Genomic DNA, 25,504 nt, shown 5'->3' with positions numbered 1-25,504 from the left:
AAGAAGGATTTCCCAGAAAAAATAAAGGAAGCAGGCCAATATAATCAGCGCGCACAAACCCCTCCTCTTTCCAAATATGTGCCTATCTCCAAAACAATCAAAACTGCCCCATTAAATAACACTTGCTCAGTACAAAGGAAGTACGGCATGATGGGATCGCTCGCCGGTTCCAAGTAAAACATTCCCGATTGTTCGACAGGCAACAATGAACAAAAACGCTGAATGGCATTCACACGTGAGTTCTGCTGTGCTCGGGGCAAGCCCTTCAGTGCGCCTGAGCGCCCAGCGCAGGGGTCACTCGGTGGCTCTCTCACGGTCGGCTCTGGGGAGCGGCTGCCCTTGGGTTGAGGGGGGTCAGAACGGGCTGGGGCCTCACGAGCAAGTCCGGACCTGACTGGCCATCTGTGCCCCTGCCTGCTTCCCGCACGCGGCGCCTTGGGCCTTTCCAGACTACCTGCGTCTGGTCCGGCCCTCCGTGCCCTGTGGGAGGCGGGCTCTGGGCCGACCGCGGCTGTTGCACGTGACCTGGCACAGGCCGGGAGCTGGCAGAGAGGGGGAGATGGTAGTCAGGGGCCAGAGGCTGCTGAAAGGAGGGGGCAGCTTGGTTCTGGCCCAAAGACGGGCTTGGGGGCCTCAGTGACAGCAGCCCTGTTGTCTGTGATGGGCTGAATTGTGCCCCCCCCCAAATTCATGCATGGAAGCCCCAACCCTCAATGTGACTGTATTTGGAGATCCGGCCCTTGTGGAGGTAATTCAGGTGAATGGGGACCTGGTCCGATAGGATTAGTGTCCCTATAAGAAGAGACACCAGAGAGCCCCCTCTCTTGCGTGTGAGGTCGCAGGGAGAAGGTGGCCGTCTACAAGCCAGGAGGAGGGCTCTCACCAGGAACCTAAGGGCCAGCAGCTTGACCTCGGGCTTCCGGCCTCCAGAGCTGTGAGGAATAAATGTCTGCCGTTTACGCCACCCAGTCCGCGGGATTTTGTTACGGCAGCCCGAGCAAATGAACACATCACCCAACAATAAATTGGAAAGCCAAAGGGACCCAGGAGTCTTGGGGGCAGGCGGACCCTCCAGGCCGTCTGAGGCATCTGTCCGCCATTGCTGGGGGCTGCCCTCCCCTGATCCCACCGAGCCCTCCCCAGGGTCGGGGCGAGCGAATTGGCTCGAGGGTGTGTCAGCTGTTAGTTCACCTGCTGAGCCCCCCCCCCCCCCAGCATGGCAGGCTTCTCTGAGTCTTCTCTGGGCTGCCCAGGCACCCCTCGCCCTGGGGCTTGAGGCCGCCGCCACTCCAGTGTGGGCCGCGTCCCGGGCGGTGCAGGAGGTAAACAGCAGGGAGAGGTAAATTCTGCATACACGGAGTCCCGTTTTTATGCAAATGTGCCTGCTAATATGGAACGAAGGAGCAAGAACCACAGACTATTTATGACAGAAGCAGGACTGTTTGGAAACAGACGTTTTATCAGGTTCCCGTGAGGCACCAGCTGCTCTTTGAACATTTCTATTTCAGCGCTTCATGTAGGAAAGCAGTCGCTCTATAAATAGCAGGGCAAACGAAGTTAGGGAGGGCTGTTACCCTGCCGGGAGGCTGGGGTCCGGAGCTGGGAAACCTCGGGGCGTCTCAGGCAAGACCCTGTCTCCCGGGGTCCTCTCCCTTCCAGGTGACCTTTGAGGCGTTTCAAACTCTTCTTTTGATAATACCCCCATGCCTGTCTCTGGGCTCCTTCATTTCTTCTTCTTTTTCAGTCTTTCAGATGTTCTTTACTTTGTGTTTTGAAAGAAATTCTTCCCTCAGAAAAGTTGCAAGAATAGGACGAGGAACATCTGTAAACCTTTTGTACGGATTTATAAGTTCACATTTTGCTTTCTCTCTCTCTGCGTCTCTCTCCGAATACATATTATTCGTATCTTTTGCTGGGATTTGTTTGGGATTATGTTGCAGATGACACAGCCTGAAATACTCCGGCAAGTATCTCCTAGGAGGGACTTTCTCTTACGTAACCACGACATGATGATTTCATCCAACGCTGTGATCGAACATGAAGTCAATATTCACATCTCACCAATGAACGTCCCGATGCCATTTTTATAATGTTCCCCACCCTCCATACACGATCCAGTCCAGACTCGTTCACTGCATTTACTTGTCCTGTCTCTTAATCTCCTTTAATCTGCAAGGATTCTATAGCTTTCCTTTGAATTTCGCAGCATTGATATTTGGGTCAGGACCTGGAAAGGGAAGCAGAATGATTAGCAAAGGAATTGGGGATTGATTACAAGGATGAGCCCTTACACGGTGATGGGAGAAGCCGGGGAAGTGAGGTTCTGTTTTTTTTCTTTTTTTACTTGACAGAGAGACAGCCAGGAGAGAGGGAACACAAGCAGGGGGAGTGGGAGAGGAAGAAGCAGGCTCCCAGCGGAGCATGGAGCCCAATGTGGGGCTCGATCCCAGGACCCCGGGATCACGCCCTGAGCCGAAGGCAGACGCCCAACAACTGAGCCACCCAGGCGCCCCGGGGAATTGAAGTTCTAGAGGGGTCTGGGGTGGGGACGCGGGGGGGATCAGAGGAAACTGCTGAGTCAGGACCACGCAGGGGAGCTGGGAAGACGTCTAGGGAGGGCTGTTCTCTGATGGAGTGTTGGGCCTGGGGTCTCTGGCTGTGAGCAGGGCAGGCATTTGGGGAAGGAAGCGGTCCAAAGTGGGAGAGGACAAAGTGGTCCCCATGGGGACACAGTGGCCTAGGTCTGTCCCCACCGCACCTACAGGAGAAGCCAGTGCCCTTCACCACAGAGCTGCACCCGCACCTGGCCTGGTACGTGGAGGTGCTGTGGGAGCCTGAGATGCTATGAGCCCACACTGCCAGGGCATGGAGGTGACCCAGCAGATGGTGGCGGGGGACCTCAGCAAGCCCTCCAAGGGTAGCGCTAGCCACTTCCCCGCTGCCTTTCTGATCTTGTGCACATTTCTCCCTTGGCCTGCCCGAGCCATTTTTCCTCCCCACAGACTCCCCTCTCCTCTTGTGAAAATGAGTCTGACAACTGTAGGATAGATGGATGTCTTCGTCAATGAACGCACTCCCTCCGGGGGGCCGAGTCCCCACACCAAGCCCATCACAGCCCATGCTGTCCTTTTGTTGCTTTCTTCCCGTCATCACATTGCTTGTTCTCTGGCTCCTCTTCCCCATGAGGTTGGGAGCACTTCCTGGGAGGATGGGGTCCAGTCCGTCCTGTTTATGCTGTACCTCCAGGATCCAGCCCGGCCCCTGGCACAGAGTGCTCACTCAGAAGCTAGTGGATAAACGAAGGGGCTAATTGGTAGCTGTGCTGTTCTGGAAACCATCTAAGGAGGCTTGGGTGATGACTTGTACTTTTAGGTCCTTGCTGCGAAGAATGGCTTTAGGGATGGGCCACAGTGGATTAGATCTGCCCGGCATTTTCAGGGGTGACTTTGTCCTGAGACAGAACTGTTGGAGTGAGGGCAGGATTCACTTCCAAGGTATAGAAAATCCAGTATCACTGTGGCTTAAACAAGATAGGAGTTTATTTCTCTTCACATAAACCAAGTCCAGAGGGAAATGATCAAGGGAATCTTTAGCGCCCAGGCTCCCCCCAGCTCACCACTCCGCCCTCCCCAGGGAGCAGCACTCTTCCTCCTGGTCCAAGATGGCGGCACCCACATTTCAGGCAGCAAGAAAGAAAGAGGGGACAAAGAAGAGACCAAAAAAAATGCAGCCACAGGACACAGGACACTGCTGCTGTTCTTCCATTATCTAGAAACTGCATGGCCATACCTGGCTGCAGAAAAGGCTGGATTGTAATCTTTATTCTGGGTAGCCACGTGCCCAGGTAAAAAGTCTACAAAGATGGGTCTGCAGGCCACCAACAGTCTCTGCCACAGTCGTGTTTGGGGGGAGGTCATGCGTCTTCTTCTTCACTCCCTCTTTCACATGCAGGATGTGAAGCGAGTGGAAGGTCCCAGGCCCTGTGTTCCGGTGCCGGCTCATCTTCAGCTCCTCCTAGAAGAGGGGCAAGCCGGGGGCTGTGTGCTATGTTTGGATTTTCTGTGTTGAATGGCAGGAGGTTGTCCACAATGCAAATAGCTAAGTGCAGGGAGTAGGCTGCACTTCAGTGCACTGGAAAAAAATCTAAAAAACTAAAAACCACCCAAACCCAAGGGAAATCTGTCAGGATTTAAGGGCTATGGTGAATAGGGAGGACCACGCTATGCATTCATGGCAGGGCCCTGGTTTTTGCTGCATTGTGATTGAAAGCGCATTTACTATAGGGTGGGAATTTTAAATCTCCTTTTTGAAAGCATGAGTCTCATGGGAGTGTGTCGGAGGCGGGCAATCGCTCCCCTGAGAGCAGTTTTGTAACTACTTGTAGCTGAATTTATTTTGTTTCACTGAAGTATGCCAGCCTGGACATTTCCTCCTGTTCTCATGCTTTCGGACTCAAGAATGCAGAAAGCACATCTGCCCCTGGAAAGCACAGCCTGCAGGATGGGAACGAGGGACTCCCCCTTGCTGTGTCCAGAGGGTGAATCACCTTGCTTCCGAGTGCTCGGTGTTCGGGGTGGGGACTGGGACGTGGGGGAGAAGCAAATGCTGCTGGTAATGGAAGTGCAATGGGCTGTTGTCTCAGCCAAATTACACTTGAACATGAAATGCCGCTGTTTATTCAGGTTGATTTCCCCACGTCCTGTACGTCGGGGCCTGAGCTATGCCCATTACAGCTATTGCTGCTGTCCGTGGGCTCTGGCCTGCGCGGGGGTGTGCCATTGGGCTGGGCTTCATCGATTTGGCTGCCTCAGTTTCCCTGTAAGCCCTCACACTAATTTGCAGGCCAGAGAGACACACACGGGACTGTATACAGTGTAAGTCAATTATCGGAGTGAACAACATCCGAAGCAACAGCGGCTGCCATTGACTGAGTGCATACTGTATTCTAGGTCCCGATGTCCCAGCTCTCAGCATCTCTGACAACAACCGGGAAAGGTAGGGATTGTTTTCTCACTCCAGAGATCAGGAGAACGAGCCTGTAGCACGTGAGTGACTTGCCTCCGGGTCTGTGTGTGATGGGGTTTGGAGGGCAGGTGGGATTCTCAGGTTGGGGAGCAGCCTTGCCCGTGAATGCCACCACGGGGCCTCTGTGCAGGAAAGAGAAGGTGCTGTAGCTCAGAGGTGGGAGCTCTGCAGCCTACGAAGCAGAGCATCTCCTCCCTCTGCAGACAAAGCGGCCAGAGCGGCCTTCTTGCCATTAGGAGCAGTCGCTGTGGTTGACAAATGTCCTCCAGCTTATCCAACCCCTGTTTTCCTGTGATGTTGGTGTTTTCGCCAAGGCCACACCTGCACTTCAGCTTTGGGGTAGAATGAAGAATTTACCTCTGTAGAGTACGAGATCTTCCTTCCTGAACTTTCCCCATTTGTGTCCACACCCGCAGTTGCACCCTTAACCATTTTGGTCTGTTGGTTTCCATACGTCTACTGGTTTGCCAGCCTCTGGGCGGGGGGGGGGGGGGCACCATGTATTTAAAATCCTCTGCCCGACACAGCAAAGAATGACAAATTCTTAAAGACTGGCTGGTAGAGTTAATAATAAAAAAGTTACTTCTTCACCTCTGTGTCTTCTACAAAGCAGCATTTTAATTCCATTAATAATTCATTTTTTCTCCTATGTCTAGTGGGAGAGACCTCAAAGTATTAAGGCTTTATTGTGCTGCTGAGCTATTCCCAGGCCAATGTAGTTCCTACTGCATAAGTCCATGCATCTCCCTTTTAGGGGATAGAATCATGCAGACAGCGATTGTACTGAACCAACAGCACAGAGCCCCCACTTTCCTCCTGGGTGCAATCTAGGGAATTCTTTTCCATTAAATAAATAGGTATTTTTACATCTCCATACATAAAGTAGTTGGCAACATTTGTTTCTGGGCTTTCCCACATTCCTTCCAGCGGATTCTCTACATGTCGAAAGCACCTACTCTGTGCTATGGGCGTTATTGACAATGTGTATGTCACGATCCCTGCCCTCAAGGAGCTTACGATCCAGCTGGGAGTTGTGACAAAAAATAATAGAGAGTCACAAAGACAATACAGTATCAAGACCTAAATTTTAAACTGCAGGTTGGAACCCATTGGTGAGTGGGTTGTAAAATTAGTTTAAAGGATCACAATCAGCATTACAAAAAGGAAAATAAGTAAAATAGGAAAGATTAATACGCATATGACATAGTAAGCTTAAGAGGTATTTGGTAAAGCGTTGGCTCTGTTTTACACATTAGTATAAATAGTTCCTTTCCCTAGGTCGTGGCCAAATATGTTTGAACACTTCTGACAAGCTATGTGTGAGATGAGTAGAGTCAAGTGTGTGAAGGAATGCCACGTGAGAAGCGGGAGTTCTTAACTCGTATTCAAGTTATGGACTTCTGAAAACGACTGGCAATCGCCCTAGAAAACATGCATATGCCTGGCATTTTGCACATGACCTCAGTGGTTCATGGACTTCACAGCCTCCCACTGACCTTGGTTAGAGCCCTTTGATCTGGAGATTCAAGCTGGAAGGGAGGGAGAGGAGAAAGGCTGGAGGGTCTGTGTCTCCCAGGAGAGATCATCCGTCTCTCGCGGGAAGTCAGCAAAGGCTTCCAAGGAGGAGAAGCTCACAATCCAATTCATGTTTTAGGAAGATGTTTCTGGAAGCATCAAGAAGCTATTGTAATAATTATTTGAGAGATGACAGAGGCAGATAGGTAAGAGAGCACAACTGTGAAAAAAAATCACTGGACTTGGTAATTGTTTGGATATGGGGGAAGGGAGGAGAAGGAAGTGTCTGGATTGGCCCCTGGGGTTTCGATCTTTGAGCAGACAGCCATACTAATCGCTGATCAGGAATAAATATAGAAAGAAAAGTAAGTTTGAGGAGGAGTAGGAGTTTAATTCTGTAGTTAAGAGACATGCACAAGTGTATCTGGGGACTTTAATAGAGTCTCCCAGCATTCTCGCTATGAAACTAAAGAGTGGGCACCCAGGAGGGCCATGTTGCGGTGGGGTCGGGGGCTAGAGGAGCTGGAAAAGGAGAGGGGCTTCAGACTTTGGGTAGGTGTGTTCTATGGTGGAACAATGTGGCAATCCTGGGGCAACAGGAGTGTCCCAAAGACCCTGAAACCCTCACTGACAACGGAAATGGCAGGCAAGTTGCGTTGGGTGAACTGGAGCGGCGAGTGAATGACACTGGGAGTGAAGCTGGGCCTTCTGGAGGCAAGGGGGCCTGTGCCTGTGGACAGCATTTGGAAATGTAGGGGAAGGCGCTTGTCTAGCCCAGTAGGGAAGGCCCAGCAGGCCGTGGCAAGGGGGTGTGTGCATGTGTGCTAACGTCTAGCTCCCTCTGGAACTACAGTCGGTGAGTCTGCCCAGCCCCCTAAGCACCTGGGAGGAAGAAGGGTTCTCACACTAGTGTTGTCTTCCCAGCCAGAGTGCCCGCTACATTTTGTTGTGCCTCTGGCCTGCTTCCGATCACCCAGCCACTGAGCTCCTGCTGAGTATTTAGGGCTGTTTAGGGCTTGGTGCCGATACTTTGAACGTAGTGCATGGTGCTGCCCATCCGTCCTGACTGCTGCTCACCTCCTCCCCATTCATCCCCCATTTGCCCTTGAACCCTGGACTGAGCTCTGCCAGCCTGTCTGGACCATTGCCCTGTCTCATCCAGTCCTGTGGCCCGGTGCCTGCTGAATTCCACTGACCCTACTGGTGGGAAACACAGCAGGACCCCCCAGTCTCTTCCAACCCAGGAACCTGATCCAACTGTGTTTGTGTCTGGTACGGAGGAAGGTGATATAGTCAGGAATTTCATGCTCCTTCACTCTTGATAAGTGCTGCTAGGAATCTGGGTTAGAGTCAAATTTGTATTGGATGCTCTGGGTGAACTCCTTAACTATTTGTTTGTAGTATTGCTAAATATTTCCAGATGTCAGCACAGCACATATACCATGATGCTGTGATTAAAGCACTCAGTACTAAAAATTTTTTTAATCAGAAAAATGCATAAGGAGAAATAAAATCTCCCTTTCTGCTTGGAACCCACCATAAAGACCTTGCACTGTTTACCAACCACAAGAGTTTTTCCTTGGCTGGTACATGTGTCTCTCCTAGCACTTTTTCCAGCTGCTCAGACATACTTTGGCAAGGTTACCCGCTAGCTCCAATACCAGGATTACCCCATTCTCATTTAGCAGTTCAGGAATTTGGCACCCAGAGGAAAAGCGAAGGCAAATTCAGAATTCTACTAACTCCCCAAATGGAACTAGGTAATAGTTCCAACGTCATCGGGGTTGCTGTGAAGATGGCACAGTGGAACAGTGTGTGGAAAGTGTCTAGTACAGTGCCTGGTACCCACCTGGGCCTCAGGCAAGGCCAGCTCTTTTCCCGAGGAAGGTTGTGTAATACCTGACCAAGGGATTTTCATATTGGCTGGGGCAAGGACATTGAAGCCTCTGGGTTTACCTATAGTTGAGACATTGATTGAAAATCTCGAGAATGTTATGGAAGAGAAGAAGCAGGTAGGAAGAATGGAAGTTGCAGGGCTGGAAGTTGAATCCTAGACTCCTCTCTTCCTCTTTGAGTGACCTTAGGCTAGGAAATTACAGCTGACTCTTGAACAACACAAGGGTTAGGGGCGCTGAACCCCACACAGTTGCATATTTGCTTATAATTTTTGACTTCCCCCAAAACTTAACTACTCATAGCCTTCCGTTGACTGGAAGTCTTAGCGATGATACGAGTAGTTGATTAACACATTTCGTATGTGATGTGTATTACACACTGTATTCTTACAATAAAGTAAGCTAGAGAAAAGAAAATGCTGTTAAGAAAATCATAAGGAGGGGAGGCCTGCGTGGCTCAGTCGGTTAAGCATCTGCCTTTGGCTCAGGTCATGATCTCAGGGTCCTGGGATCAAACCCCACGTCAGGCTCCCTGCTCAGCGGGAAGTCTGCTTCTCCCTCTCCCTCTGCCCCTCCCCCCTGCTTGTGCACTCTCTCTCTCTCTCAAATAAATAAAATCTTTTTTAAAAAAAGAAAATCATAAGGAAGAGAAAATACATTCACAGTTCTGTAGTGTGATAAATCCACATAAAAGTGGACCCCCACAATTCAAACCCTTGTTGTTCAAGGGACAGCTGCAGTTTTGCTGAGTCGCAGTGTTTTCATTTGAAATGGGAATAATGCCTTTCTCAGAGGGCTGTGGGGAAAAGAACTAACACTGGCTAATGGGTAATTATTAAGCAGTTATTATTATTATTACTGTGACCTCTCTCGTTTCTTGCAGCAAGCTGTCACCAGTACGTCACGTGCTCAAATGTCTTCTTTGGTGTTACAAAGTAGTTTTACTGTAAATGCCAATGATTCATTCATTCATTCATTCATTTATTCATCTAACAAATACATATTGAGTCCCTGCTATGTTCTATGTGCTGGGATCCCGCAGTCAACAAAGCTCTTGCCCTCATTCCCATCGTATTCCAGTGAGAGGAGATAGACTGCGAGTGTATGGTAGGTACTCGCTACCTGTACAGCTGGTTAATGATGGGTTCATCAGGGAAATCTGACTTCACCAAACTTAGGGAGCCAGTGACATATGAAATCCATGGACTTTATGCCTACTCAGGTTTTTCCGGTGGGGATGACTGCTGTTGCTCACACCTGGGGACCTTCCCCTAGTCCTGTACTTCTTGCTCGGTCTTTGCCTGTCCGGGCTCAGCAAGCTCTGTTGCTCTGTGGCTCCCCAGCTTTGGCCGTGCTCCCTTTCCAGGTGACGGATATCCCCGGAGCTTAAAGGGAACGTCCAACTTCTCTGGAGAAATAACCCAGGAGACTAAATTGTGCGCTGTACAGAGGACATTCTAGAGAGTTCTGATTCTTGTTTCCAGACCAAGACATCTCCCTCATGTTTCACTCAGTCATCCCTCAAACTTGTCAGATGCTCTCATACTGTGGGGTTTTTGTTAATGAGTTTCCTGCAGCCTGGCATCTCCTTTCCCCACCTACTAAATCCTATCCATTCATCCAGGTTCAGCTCAGATAATCCCTCTGTGGCAGAGAGTGTGACCAATTCCCCAGCATCCATTCTCTTCTGATTCTGGTGGTCATAGAACCCCCGAGCTTGAGCTGGATTTATGGCTAAAAGCAAAACATTCCCAGCCTTCCTTGAAGCTAAGTGCAGCTATGTAACCTGGGGCTGGCTCCTTGCACCCTTCTTGCTGATGGGAATGGGAACTTGGTGTCAGGACGTGGTATGTTGGCAGAGCAGCAAACTGGAAGGAAGGTGCCTGGGTTCATAACATGACGCAGCTGCCCCATGAGTCCTGGACTGTTTGTGTTCAAGTAATAATCTGAGGGAAAAGCAAAGTTCTCTCTGTCTCTGTCTTTCTCGAGCTATTGTTATTTTGGTTTTCATTAGAGAATCCGAAAACTGATATGCTCAAAACTCATCCTCTTCTGTGAGGTCCTCCCAACATGTCTCTACGTATGTATCCCCAAAGTGTGCAATTTTGCCTCAGTTAGAATTGTCCTTTGGCTGTTTGGGAACCCAGCGATTTGTCTGAGCTTCTAGTCCTTGGTGATGCAAGCCCCTGGAGAGCAGGAATCTGTCTTATTAAATGTGGAACACCCCTCTCAATAACCAGCACAGCACTTGGCCTGTATTCTTCATGTATTTAATGAATGTCTGCTCAGTGCATTTTTTGATGAATGGAGAGTGATTCCCTGCTTCTCCTGGACTGAAAATACTCTTTCTAAAGCATGTTTGCCCAATAAAAATATAATGGAAGTGTATGTAATTTCGAATTTTCTTGTAGCTGCATTTTAAAAAATGCAAAAGGAACTGGTGAAATTAATTTTAGTTATATGTTTCACTTAGCCCTATATATTGAAATGTCCTTTTCACAAGTAATCAATATAAGAATTATTACCAAGAGTGTTTTACGTTCTTTTTTTTCATACTAAGCCTTTGGAATCTGGTGCGTATTGTACACTTTTAGCACATTTCTTTTTTTTTTTTTTAAAGATTTTGTTTTATTTATTTGACAGAGACGGCCAGCCAGAGAGGGAACATAAGCAGGGGGAGTGGGAGAGGAAGACGCAGGCTCCTAGCACAGGAGCCTGATGTGGGGCTCGATCCCAGAACTCTGGGATCACGCCCTGAGCCAAAGGCAGACGCTCAACGACTGCGCCACCCAGGCGCCCCACTTTTAGCACATTTCAATTCAAACCAGCCACATTTTGAGTGCTCAATGGCCACCCGTGGAGAGTGGCTACTCTACCGGGCAGCATAGCCAGTGGGAAGAACTGTGAGCCAGGCCTGGAAGGGTGGGAACGATTTGGATGGGCTGGAAGGGCATGGGGGGAATGCCATGAGGCAGAAACAAGTAGTCTTTTCGAGAGGTTTCATAGAACTTGCTAGGCACAGGGCTCTCCGATAGACAGGGGTGCTCCATGAATCTTAGTAACTGTTGCATGATTTTAATGTAGAAAGATTAATGTAGGAAGAGAACCACTGACAAAACTAAAGAAGAAATGGAATCAGGAGAGGAGGGTGTTTGAGAGGAGCTCTGGGGGTCATTGAGGCCAAACTCTGGGCATATCTAATGATATAAAGAATGAGGACACAGCCTTGGCTGAGAGACATGGTAGCGTGGGGCTGGGTTTTCACCATGGCTGCCTAAGTGACCCTAGACGAGCCATTTCAACTCTCTGAGGCTCAGTTTCCTCAGGAAGCCCGCCTGGAAGCAACACTCTGGTGGGCACAGAGCAATCTATTCAAAGAAGCCAAATTCCAGGTGCACAATAAGGAGAAGCTCACCGGCCCAGCTCTGACAACCTTGCAGAGCGCCAGACAAGGCAAGCTCCATGGATGCCCCACAGGAAGGATTTTTTCCCCTGGGTTATTGAAGCAACAGGTGGTTTCCATCCAAGGTATCTGGCCAAGGAAGAATTGATTTTGCAGACAATGGAGACTGCAGACACAGGCAGTTGTGGTAGATGGAAGGCAGGAGAGAGACAATGCCTTTCCTTTTTCTCATGGAGGTCCCTTTGTGGAGCTCTTGGGTCTACAAGGAATTCTGAGTAGATGGGGTACAAAATACCTCAGTAGCCCAGACTGGGCCATATAAAAGAGAAATGGGTACTCATGACTGTCATATGGGTCATTTGAGGGGGAAGCAGGAAAAGTCCCCAAGAGCCCCTTTAAGGTCTCAGCTTTCCAGTACCTCAGACAAAAGTGTTATTTTGGCCTGCATTTATCCAGGTAATGGCTTTAGTTTTCTACATAACTTCCCACGCACAGATCTGGTCATCAAGGAAGTAGACCATTTCCACCAAGGCCATTGTGGGGGGAGGCTGTGCTAGAGGCTGACTTGGAGTTGATTTTAGGAGGGGAAACAGGTCCAAGTGTCCCAAAGCTCAAGGTTCCAATCACCAGAATGTATGGATGTCCAGGGAACAATGGAACTTGTGGTCATGGTGATGGTCTGGGGAAATCTGAGTGCCAGATCCACTGGAGAATCTTAGAAACTTATGACTTCGTCCTTGGGAAGCTGCCAGTGTTTCTGGAAATGGCCGTGCTTTTGGGTGAGAGCAGCTGAGCAAATAAAAGTATTAGGTCAGGCCCAAGAGCCTGACACAAAATCACCAGGCCAGCGCTGTGAGTAAGACGTTGGCCAACCCCAAGGCCAAGTGTATCCTTGATGGAAAACTAATTCTCAAGGAGGAAGCTTGTAGTTGGATGAAGGTCCTTCTTTCTCCCTAGCTTGTAGAAACAGCCAGATTTTCCCCCCTTGTTTTCTTGGTGGAATGTTAGTTCTTTAAGACCTATCCTGGGCCCCATGTGCCTCAATGTTTTCTAATGGTTATGCTTTCCTTGGATGGCCCCATCTTGGATGGAGGGAGAGAGTTTCTGCTGTAGCACCTGGGGTGGCACTTGGTACAGCCAAGGTGCTCGACCAATGTTTGTGTAAAGGATGCATTCATATGTTCACCTCTGAACCACTAGGGTAAAGTGGCACATGGCACCTCCCACTTCTTCCTTCTGCCTTCATTCCTCATGCCTGGTGGCACAGGGGGAGCTGGGAGCCTGCCTTTCATGCCAGAGTCTTTGTGCTTTGCTACTCTTATCTTTCACATCATGGAGAAAATCCAATGAACCTGATGAATGTAATCATTCTGGAGTGTTAGGGATTTAATGCATCACCCCCACCCTGAGTGGCCAGTGCTAAAGGTTCAGCATTAAACCAGCTGGGTATGAATCAGGATTCTGCCTGTTATTGGCTGTGAGGCAGTGGCTAATTCACTTCATCTCTCTGAGCCTTAGTTTTCTTATCTGAGAAACAGGGATGCTAATAATTTTTATAGCTACTTTCCGGGGTCCATAGAATTACAGGAGATGAGGAACATGGAGCTCTCAGCACAGTGGTAGGCACACTGCAAGCCCTCCAGTGTGGGTACCTGGGCAAGAGTCTGAAACTTATAGCCACGATTTTCTCTTTTGCCTTTCAGAGTATGTAACCTTTACGTTACATGGCTGGCACTGGAGGGGAAGAAGCAGAAGGGAGATTGGGATTTGTTACAGAAAAACCCTTCTCCACTTAATGTAGTGACAAAACAGGAAGCTGACTGTACGGCTTTCATAAATACAGGGCTAGAGCTTATATTTTAGACAAGGAAAATGCACACCAGCGACACAGCCATCCTCAGTGGTGCACCAGCGGGGAGCCACAGTGTTGGTGTTGGTGGTGGTGGCGGTGGTGGTAGGGTCATCTTCCTCTGGTGCAAGCAAAACTGGGCGCATGTTCTGCAGAGAATTTAAAACCGAGAATGAAATAAAGCCAAAACTGAGTCTACTTTTTGTGACCACCATGCATGGACATTTCTAAACAATCTCTGATAAAAAGTCCTCCCCACAAAAAATAATGTGGTTGCTCTAAGTTCTCAATTGGCACAATGGCTGTTGGGTTTTAATAACATATATGTCAACTTTTGGGCATATTTTTGTTACTTATCCTTTCCTAAACATTTGTATTCTCTGTGAAAGGTAACTTGGAGAACTCCCAGTTAGGCAGTTGGCCCCCCGGAACACATGCTTACTCAGCTATGCAGTTTATTTCAGGGGTAAATTCATAATGATCTGGAAGTATCCAAGCTCACCTACGGTGCTGTCCCTGTCTCCAACCCCTGAGGCACAACATATTCCTCTTTTTAAAAATGGTATCTCAAGGGGCGCCTGGGTGGCTCAGTCGGTTGGGCATCCGACTCTTAATTTTGGCTGAGGTCACGATCTCAGGGTTGTGAGATCAAGCCCCGCGACAGGCTCCACACTCTGTGGGGAGTCTGCTTGAGATTCTCTTTCTCCCTCTCCCCCCTCGAAAAATGGCATATTGATTTCATGGAATATTATGTAATTATCAACAAGAAAAAGGTAGCTCCATATAAAATGATACAAAACCAGTCTCCAATATACAGTGTTCCGTGATGTAAGAAATACACAGAGCACTTAAAAATATTTGAATAGGTGACATGTATGTATGTATGTTTTATACATGAATAGAATATCTCTCAAAGGACAAATAAGAAATGCCAGCCTGAATAGAAGAAAGGTAGTACATTGATCGTAAAAACAAAGGCATATATTTGAGCTACCTCAGTTCCATCGTTTGTGTGCCTGCTTGGAGATTCCGTGTGTGTTAACAACGTAGAACGGGGAGGCAGGGTGTGGATGGTGAGGGGTAACATTTGTCGTTGCTGAGCACAAATGTTAGTCCACAGATGAAATATTTTACTGAGTCCAAGCAATATTTTTCACACGGGCATTTATTTCTCTTTCTAAATTGTTAATTGTTCATTTTAAAGCTAACGAACTCATCAAGAGGTTAACGGCTATTACCGATTATTACGGGATTCTTAGATGAATAATTTGGCAGCATAGAGAGGGGGTTTTTAAAAAATGATTTGCTCTGGGCATCTGATGCCCTGCATGCCTGACTTTTTAATCAGGACGTAAAAATGCTTTTCGGGCATTATTTTTATTTTATCCTCACCAGATTTGCTTGGAAGAGCAATTTAATCAACACTTGTAATCGGCCACATTTGGGGCCACTCCAGAGGCTTGGAGTGAATTCAGGGGCACCCACCTTATTAACCCTATCGATCTGTAAACCATTTTCTCTCCTTACAACAAGCTTCCTACTTACCGATACTATGATTGCTATAAAAATTCCTTTTATTCCAGGGATGAAAGGCCAAAAGTCCAGGTGCTCCGGGGGTGGTGTCTCAGGATGGTGCAGCCCCAGCGAAAGGAGCACCACCCACAGGCAGGGGACCCTCATTCTTTCAGTCAAGGGAGAATCTGCCAAGCTCAGCAGAGAGTCTGAGAACCTGCAGGAGGCCATGGAGTCAAAAGAGGAGGCCAGGAATAAAGCCTCTCCCGGCCTCTAGGTTTTCCTTGCACAGATCTTGTTTTCCCACAAGGGGCAGCGCTGTGCCTGGCCAGGCGCCCGCACAGGAAGGCAGTGCCCCCCCTCGCACCATCCATGGCAGGCCCTTCCTTCTTCGTCCCCTTCCCTGGGTGAGCCTTGCATCCTAGGATTGTAAAGTGCCCTCTCCATCTCCTCTCCGGGACTTCATGATGGACTGAGGCATGTGCCAGATGGGTTTCAGCCGTGCCAGTATGTTGGGGCCCGCCCGCCTCCTTGGGGGTCAGGAAGGAGCAGCCACAGGTCCAGGCTTTCACCTTCTGCTTTGGCCGGCTGTCTCTCATGTACCCCAGCGGGCCACACAAATACGATTTTGTATGTGTGCCCTTTTGTGCGAAATCTCGAGAAACACTGCCTTGGGGCGAAGACAATGCTGTTCTTTGCTGTTTGGGAGACATAGGATCTGTTTTATGCAAGGAAAAGGTGGTTTGACCTGTTTCGTTGCCTGGTGAGCATACCTGTGGTTCCGTGGCTTCCAGATTAATTGAGTGAGCAGTGGGCAATGTGTGGCTGGCTGAAATGCATCCTCCCTGGACGTGAAGCGTGGCTACTCTTCTCTAGCTCGGGTTAACATTCTGTCTTTGTGACGTGCTCGGAGATACAGCGGGTCTGTACTCGGGACAGCTGTCTACAAGACATCATATAGTAAGATGGTTGGGACCCCCGTTTCTGGAGAGATGGCACCACCCGTGCCCGAGGGTGATGGTGACATTTCCAGTAGATATGACACAGGAATGCATGTAAGCCAACCATTCCTTTGGGGGGATTTACAGGCTTCATTCACATTCTGCTGAGGTTTCGTGTTCTCTTCCCACGTGTAATGAATGAAGTGCTGGCAGCGCAGAGGGGTCGAAGCCGCCGCACAATCTGTGGTAACATGCATTCCGTCAACAAACACTTGCGGAATATCTGTGCCAGGCGCTGAGCTGTGTGCAGGGTGCGCTTTCCCCTCGGCAAGACAGCGAGAAGAGCTATGGTAAAGGCCAAAAGAAGTTCCTGTGAGCAAAAGCTGGAGGTGTTTTGAAGTTATCTCAGGTGGTTATTTCAAGGGAAATGTAGAATAGTGTCTTCCGTGTTTCTAAGTGCGCGTGGCCGCACTCCCTCCGAACTCGTGGGCTTGCCTCTGACATTTGCAGAACCCAGGGCAGGAGTACAACTGGGGGCCATCACGTGCCCCAATATTTAGGAATGTAAATCAAGCCTACCAACGTTTAAATAAAATATGCTCTGTCTTCTTACTCTTAAAAAACGCCCATTCATAAAGACAAAATGGAAGAATGTGTAAAGCTATAATTTTTACATGACCCAAAGGTGGCAGATATAAAAAATGGCTGAATTAATTATTATTGCATATGTTTAAATGTTTGAATGACTAACAGCATGAAGGTACATCATTTTTTAAAAAGATTTATTTATTAATTTTAGAGAGGGAGAGAGAGTGCACACATGCAGGTAGGGAAGGTGCAGAGGGAGAGACTCTCCGGCAGACTCCCCACTGAGCGGGGAGCCAGACGTGGGGCTCCATCTCACCACCCGTGAGATCCACCCATGACCAAGAGCTGGACACTTAACCAACTGAGCCACCCAGGTGCCCAACGAAGGCATATAATTTGTAACTGTTTTATGCTTATTTCCTTAAATTTTTGTCTTCATTTCAGCATGATCATGAATTCTGTATTATTGTGAATACATTCACATAGGTTCATTCTTTTTTTAAAAAGATTTTTATTTATTTATTTGAGAGAAAGAAAGAGAGGGAGAGCGAGAGGGAGAAGCAGGTTCCCCGCTAAGCAGAGAGCCCAACACGGGGCTCAATCCCAGAACCCTGAGGTCATGACCTGAGCCAAAGGCAGACACTTAACCGACTGAAGCCACCCAGGCGCCCCACACATGGGTTTGTTCTATCCACAGCAATGAGCTAAAGGATTTAAAAAATGTAAGTGTATATGTCATACAAAATGTGAAGTACTTGTAAAAATATCAAAATTAATTTTTCATATGTATTTTTGAAGAAAGTTTCTTATAAAACAAAAATTAAAATTGGAAAAGGAAAAATACAGATTATAATTAATATGTGTAAAAATGTTAAAATTATTTAAAGAAAACCGAATTTTAAGTTTTAATTTTCTAAAACTTAAATCTCGCTAAATATTCGCTGATAATGCTTCGTATTTCTAGCATTCAACTCTCACCCAGTGGCTAACATAAAGGATGTGTATTATGCATCACACACGTTACGTAGATACTGGTTTGAGAGTGACAGGCATTGTGAGGTATCTCGCCATATTTCTTAGCCGCCATATGCAGTTGTTGCAAAAAGCATGTTAATTCTCAAGTAGCCCCAGGACCCCGAATTGAAACAAGGAAGCGGATGAGTAGTGCTCCTGGGAAGTGATGTGTCAGAGGGGAAAGAGCTGACACCTTAACGTGCTGGTCTTTTCTCTCCCCCGCATGCATCTGCTGGTCAAATCCCCTCTGCGCTCTGAAATACGATCCTGCCTCATATCGGCGGCCCCAGTACAACCCATAGACCTTCATGGCGCTTGGACGCAGTGGGTTTTTCTTTTTTCCCGAGGACATGGGACAGAAGGTACAGAGAAGCTTTGAAGACGTGGTTTCCTGGGGCTTGAGCTGTGTCGGTCACAGGAGTGGATGTTAGGGTGATGAGTGAGGCTTTGCTAGCCCCGAGCGCTGGATCCCCAGCAGCGGAGGGGCCGTGTGAGCATTAACATTGCTCTTGTGAGTGTGGAACTGTCCAAGCCACGGGTCTCAGGGCAGGATCTCTTTCTCCCCAGTCTCTCGGTGGTGCAGCAAGATCCCAGGAAGGACTTCCCACTCGGTGATTCTTCTTCCCTTCTGGTGGCTCTGCCCTGCCTACATCCGGGAGATGGGGACCTTTCCAGAGGCCTGGCCTGCCACATGGCCCATTTCTGTCCTGGTCGCTTCTTGGACCAGTGCAGTGTCGGCGTTGAAGTAACGGTTGTACACTTGGCCGGGAGTGAGTATCTTCGTGTGGTCTGCATGAAGTTGCAGTACAGAGACGCACTGTCCTCTCAGGGCTGGGCTGCACTGCGTGAGCCTCCTGACTGCAGCAGAATATCTGCGCTCACCCTGGTCCTAAAGATTTTATTTATTTATTTATTTGCTAGAGAGAGAGGCAGAGGGAGAGGAAGAATCCCAAGCAGACTCCGTTCTAAGCACAGAGCCTGATGCGGGGCCTGATCCCACAACCCCGAGATCATGACCTGAGCCGAAACCAAGAGTTGGAAGCTCAACTGACCGAGTCACCCAGGTCCCCCTATCACCCCGGTTTAGGCCCTCATCCCCAGGCTAGCCTGGCTGTGGCCAATAGTGGGAAGGGGGTGCTCTGTGCTGACTCCCAATGGTGCTTCTGTGGTGAAATTCACAGATGCGGTGATGGTGCTGTGTTTTCATCTGTCTTGTTGCTGATTTCAGAGCTGAACTGGAATATTCTGTGTGCATGCGAAAAAGAAGTTATGTTCCACTGAAATACAGGGAAATAATAACAGGACTATCGTCACAGCCAATGGCATTTATCGGGTGCCTTTACTGTAGCTATAGGTCCTGCAGGGAGGAAGACAGGCTTCGCCAGTCAGCTGGGACAACAGTGAGAAGATGGCGGGCCAGGCGTATCTAAAACCATCAGGGCCTCTTTTCCCACTCAGCCGGCCGTCAGTCCCATCCCAGAACCTGCTCGGTGGTGCTTCATCCCCACTCTGTCTGGGGCATGGCTGACCTGGCCTTCGCCCTCTGTGTTCTTGACCTCACTTCCTATTCGCTGGATCTTCTTTCCCCCAGATCCCGAGCTCCATCATTTCATCCCCACCTGATCACTTCATCCAGACTCCTGATTCCTTTCCTGATTGATTACGGTTGTTCCAGCAGCTTCCTTGGACATAAGGCTAAAGATACGGAGAAGCGATTTGAAATCCTTGCTCCTGCGGGTCTGATAGATCGAGACAGACATTCCCACCTAGAGAAAGAGCACACCGGCAAAGTTTTTTTTAAAAAAGTGACCGCACTGGTAGACACACAGGCCCCCACGACATTCAGGGTGGGTGTCCATGCCCCAGAGGCTCACAGGGAGAGGAGCAGCAGGACGCCGTGGCCTGCCCCGCAGGGCCCTGCTGGCCGCTATCCCTCCGATCACCTGGCAGCCTCACCCTTTGAGAAGGCTCCAAAGCTCTCACAGTGAAAACACATGACTGTAATGACTCCCGCTCCTCGTTTGTCTCGTCCACAAACCGAGCTTTATGCCTGGTGAAATCAGGTATGTCTCACGGCCCCGTCAGAATATATGTGGGTTGTGCTGTCTTGCAGTTGTTCTCAAGGATACCCCATTTCCCTGGTTTCACAGATGTTTTAGTTGGACTTTATTTTTAGACTGCCTCAGTCAAAACCATCTTCCCAAGCCAGTAGATTCACGTCAATAGTTCACTGTGGACAGTTGCCTGACTCCGTTTGGCACCCCATGCTGGGGCTCAGTCTCCCTGGGCCCCTCATGCTTCCCTCCTGTCAGCATCAGCCGGAGACTTGGCAGACAGATTGAGGCCAAGGGAAGGTGGGCCCCTGTGGCTGCGCTGTGGGGCCGCGCTGTGGGGCCACGAGCATCGCAGAGCGGAAAGCTGGTGCGTGGGGAGAGTCGTAAATGGTGCGTTGCAAGCCATATGCTGCCTTAGATTGCATTTACATCAAGACATACAACATCTTGTTATCAGACAAGGCAAGACACAACACTCAGCGGGAGGAGATAGCAGCCACAGTGAGCGCCAGAGTCGTCTTCCACCTGCTGTTGCCTGGGTGTTAAATCTGGCCGGAATCCTGATCAGGTCAGTGTAGGGAAGTGTGACAACGCCTTGTGTTGTGGACCAACAGAGGGAGGGAGGCTCTCTCTACACGCCGAAGCTGAAAGATGTTTGGATTTCTGCTGCCTGGCTAGAGGATTCCTGCAGGAACTGGTTGAGATCCTCAGGCCTAGCCCAGTGTACCCTCCAGGGCCTCTCTGGTTGAGGGCCTTACAAAGACCAAATCCTGGAGGGGGGCCTCTTTGAGACCCATCTGTGAAAATACGTGGCTGAGAGTGCAGCAGAAGCCAACCAGGAGCCCAGTGGGTGTGCAGGGCCTGACAGCCTGCTCTCCAGGAGTAAGCCGTCACCCAGCAGGAATCTGGCAACCGAATGCACAGTTGTGTCAGCTGTTGGGGCGCAGGCTTGACTCTGCATTGTTGCACTACCTGAATCAGGGTTTTGTGACTGTGGGGGCTCTCTCCTGTGACGAGTTCTGTAGAGCTGAGGTCCCAGCTCAGACTCTGTGGCGCAGGTGAGAGAGAAAAGCCCTTGCTCATGGCTGGAAGGCAGAGAAGCAGAGGAGGAAGGGAGGGAACCCCTTTGCCTGTGGCCTTGCCACACATCCCTGAAATTCACATGGATTCGGTAGGAGATCCCATCTTGCTGAACTCCTCACTGGCAGGAAGGGGTCAGGGTGTTAGAATGTTCTCGCATGTTAGGGGACAGCCTTTTGGAGGAAAAGGTGAAAGTGGAAATACAGGCTAGAGACTCCATAGAGAGCTTTACTGGAGTTCCTTACTGGGTGGAGCCTCATGTTTGGGCTGGTTATCCCTGGGCACGGGCCTGGTGGAAGTCTAATGAGTTCTAGTGCAATTATCTAATGAAGGAGCCAGACTAGAGGGATTTTAGGACACACTCTGCACCCAAGATTCTGTATGGTCATTGAGGGGGTGAGTGCATGCTCTGTCTTCTGGGACACCTGAGTTTAAGTCCCATTTCCCAGGGTTTTTTTTTCGTTTTGTTTTTTTGTTTTTTGCTGTGCAGCCTGAGGCAAGTTACTTAACCTCTCTGAATTTCAACTTCCTTATTCCTAAAATGGTATGAGAAGTAGTCTGTTCATAGTGGATGCTGAGTAAATGGTGGTTGCATTCCCTCCCTCTTCTTCTTTGAGTTGGCAGAGGCCCATGGTCAACACAATCCCTCCTTCTCTCGAGTGCACTCTACCACGGACTCAAGTCTCCTTCCCACACCAGGAGCGAGAATGTCCAGATAGAGTGTAATTCAGATGGAAGGCACTGGCTGTCTTTGAGGACAGGTGTTCTCTCTCTGCTAGGCCGGCTCAGAGTCCGTGGCCTCTTTTGGTGCTTACAGACCCCAGGTTCCCCTGACCGTCACACCCTCAAAGGGGCTGGCTCGTTTGTGGCTGGCAGAGCTGGATTTTCTGTTGGCTTGCATGGCACTTGGCTTTCTCAGTGCAAATCATCGTGTGCTGCTTTGCATGATGCCCCTGCTTTGCGTGTAGCCTCCTCCTGCCCCCACCAGCCTGCCCCAGGCTCACCAGATGAGATGGGAAAGAAGGCAGAGAGAAGGAAAGCTTGCAGTCTCTCTGACCTCTGTTAAAATCTTGACTGTGCTGGTGGTTAGCTGTGCAATGTTAGGCATGTCCCTGAACACCCGAGCCCGAGCATTCTAGTCTGTAAAGCAGGATATTAATTCCTTCTTGGCAGGAGTATTGTAAATATCAAAGGCAGTGAAGTATCTGGCACATGGGAGGCATTTGATAATAATATCCTTGTTATTCAGAGCAATGTTCTCATGCCCTTAAATCATTCTCTTTAAATAATTAGAACCCCGGTTCTCAAAGTGTGGCTCCTGGGACAGTAGCCTCAGCATCTCCTGGAGCTTGGTGGAGACGCGGATCCCCAGCCCCACCCAGGACTCCTGATTCAGAAGCCCTGGGGGCAGGCAGCCTCAGCAGTCCGTGTTCTCACGGCCTCCAGGGGACTGTGATGCACCACCAAGTGGGAGAACCTCTGAATTAGAAAGATTCTTCAAAACTTCGTCTTTCAAGGTCATTTCTTTTGCCTGCCTGGTGATGCCTCTTGCTCCTGGATGTGATTTGTAGGGTTTATCAACCTCAAGAGCCATGAAGGCCGGTGCAGATCCCTGTGTCCTGGGGCTGAGTATACGCCAGCCTGAATGCAAGAGAAGGCCTCCAGAACCCTTGTGCCAGCCTCCTCCCGTCTTCTGATCAGTGTTCTGGGCTTTGCTCTCCTCCATCACCCCCCACCACCAGGAGGGCTGCTCTTCTTCCTTGGCTGGGAGCAGAAGTGTGCAGACCCTGCGCTGCTCTGTTCTCCTCCAGCCCGAGCAAAGGCACTTGCTCCCATCTTGGCTCTGCTTCCCAGGGGAAGGGCCGGCCGGGGTGGATGTGTCTGCAATTACCCAGGTATGCTGCCGGAACGTACTTCTTGAATGGATGCTGCCAAGTTGCTTGGACCGGTACTGTGCCTGAGCCCAGACAGTGTTATTAGTACTGTATGGTGGCTCTAATTTTAGGGGAAACCTGACGCCGCGGGGTTGTCGTGTTCTGTCGAGCAGTCTTCTAGAGGATGTGCTGACTCCTTTCATGTGGTTTGTTATCCTGCTCACTGAATTATTGGATGGGGCACATCCGAGCAACCGACACCAATAACACTCGACTCCGAGTTTTGTGATCAGCTGTCATTCCTGAGGGTCTCCTAGATACCAGTCACGCCACAAGGGGCCACGAAGCGTTGGCAGCCTGGCATGGCTTCTGTTCCGAGAACGGAACGTTTCCAACAGCTCCCCGGAGTGTTTCAAGTACCCAGATATCTAGTGTCATCGGTGGACCTGGCCTCAGTGGGAGTCCTCAGGGTTTCACTTCTCTTTTCAGACACAGTGTGGTTTTGCAGGGAGGCAGATCCGGGTTTGATTTGGGCTCTGCCACTCACTAGTTGTGTGACCTGGGGAAAGTTACTCAACATCTCTGAGCCTCAGTTCCCTTCTCTCTCCAATGGTGGTAAGAACCTTTGCAGTGCTGTTGGGGATATTGCAAGAGGTCTAAAGTAAGGTGTCTGCACATGGTAGGCAATCCATAAACTATTCTTCTTATTATTGTTTCTATTATTATTAATATTTGTCTCTGGGTGAAGCCTTGGAAAAGGCAATATACCTCTCCTATGGAAAAATAACTTTGGAGGAACTGTTTCAAAATTTTAATGGAAGAAAGATGAAAAAGCTTTCAGAAGTAGAAAGCACAGGTCCTTCCAGGAATGTCTGAGTTTCTTGTTTCATTGTCCCTCACAAAGTGCCCCTCTGGAGACTCCCATACGGCACTCCTTCTGGACACCGGGTGAGGGATATCCGCCCCAAACCAGGCTCTGGAGCCACAGTCCAGCCTGTCAGCGACCATGGGGCTGACTCAGGATGCTAGCGCACCTGGCCATCCGTTCTCCTCTCTGAAACATTTGTCTGGAACCACTTGAGTGACAACAGTGAAAGCTCTGGCTAGCTGAGCAGAGTTTGAAGAACTGGTTCTTGACTTTTCACTGTGATCTCACAGTGAACCCTTTGGGGCAGATGTAGCTGTCTGGAGAAAGGACAGGTGAGACTGTGTCTAGAGAGTTCCACGCAGGAGGAAGCCACTGGAACAGAGCCACGCCGTGGAGGCCGATGGCTCCCACATGAGACTGGCCTTGGGTGGGTGGGTGTGATTCCCAGGGGTGCTCAGCAAAGCAGGTGTTTTGAAGGCAGAGTTAGTAATTAGGTAAATTCATTCAAACAGGGCTATTCTTAAATACAAGCAGAACAGTGGAATAGACTTGTAAAAACGTTTAGATTCTTTTCAGCATGGTGACAGTTTTTTTTTTTTAATTTCATTGACACTTCCTTTTTGCATGATTTTTATTGTGGTAAAATACACTTAATATAAAACTTACCACTTGAGCCATTTTTTAAAAAAGATTTTATTTGACAGAGAGAGAGAGGGCGATCGCACACAAGTGAGGGAAGGGGCAGAGGCAGAGGAAGAAGCAGACTCCCCGCTTAGCAGGGAGCCCAATGTGGGGCTTCATCCCAGGACCCTGGGATCACGACCTGAGCCGAAGGCAGATGCTTCACCAACCGAGCTACTCAGGTGCCCCGAATTTGAGCCATTTTTAAGTGTACAGTTCAATGGCACTGGGCGCGTCCACACTGCTGTGCAGCCCTCGGCACTGTCCGGCTCCAGAACTTTTTTGTCTTCCCAAACTGAGCCTCTGCCCTCGCGAAGTACTAACTCCCTTCCCCCCTTCTCCCACTGAAACTTTTGTAAAGACCAAAGGAAGCTTCTAGAAGATAGTAGAAGGTGCTTCAAATAACTGCCTCCTTCAACAGTATATTTCGGAAGTCTGTCTTCTTCATAGAGGAACTTTGACCCCTCAGATGTAGGCACAAAACAAAGGCTTGAACGTACGCGGAAATGTTTTGCCCCTTCGGGCCACTGAGCACGCCTTTGCTTCGCCCTTGCTGAAGAGAGCAAGCCATGTTTATGGAAGAACACTTGCAAAGAAGAAAGGCTTGGAACGGAGCACCGTCTTCCTGAGTTGTTGACAGCTGTTCTTCATTGGAAATCTCAGTGGAAACAAAGAAATCTCGCAGCATTGTTTTCACATGAGCACGTGAAGTGGCTTCCTTCCAAAGCTGGCCTGATTTAGGTACCTGGGCTCTGCGGCCAAAGCCTCCTGCGCAGTCTCCGTTTCTTCCCCGTGGCTATTGTTGACGCAGCTGTGGGACGGTCTGGTGTCCATCCTGAATCCGCGGTCCCTTCCACTTGCTGGGAGTCCCAGGTGTCTAGGCTAGGTCACTGTCTCTTCCTGGAGCGCTGGCGGCTCTGTGTGCAGGCGGCGGGTGTCTAGAGGCAAAGCAAGCTCTCCGTTGTTGAGAGGTTCGTGGGGCTTTCTCAGAATCCAGGGGCCGTGGCAGCCGACCCAGATTTCGGTGGAAAACCACTGCAGTAGGAAGGGAGGAGGAATCTGGGGGCATTGAAGAGAAGTTGACGTTTTCCCCAACTCGGCATCATTGGTTTTCCTCTTTGTGAGATCTGTGGCATGCGAGCTGGCCTCTTTCGGGCCCTGGGCACCGTGTGGCAGAGCCGCTCCCCTCGCCTGGATGCTGACTC

General features: G+C 49.4%; 1 long non-coding RNA gene across 1 annotated transcript in view; it reads left to right on the top strand.

Annotated features, from left to right (window-relative positions):
• The window catches only part of LOC113259011 (uncharacterized), a 191,077-nt gene that overhangs the window by 97,058 nt on the left and 68,515 nt on the right, over positions 1 to 25,504 (top strand). The window contains exon 3 of the long non-coding RNA XR_008958094.1: positions 4,950 to 5,045. This is a non-coding gene — a long non-coding RNA (uncharacterized LOC113259011). The remainder of the gene's footprint in view (positions 1 to 4,949; positions 5,046 to 25,504) is intronic.

Source organism: Ursus arctos, unplaced genomic scaffold (assembly GCF_023065955.2).
Source record: "Ursus arctos isolate Adak ecotype North America unplaced genomic scaffold, UrsArc2.0 scaffold_7, whole genome shotgun sequence".
Classification (NCBI taxonomy): Eukaryota; Metazoa; Chordata; class Mammalia; order Carnivora; family Ursidae; genus Ursus; species Ursus arctos.
This window is presented reverse-complemented; position numbering and strand designations above follow the sequence as displayed.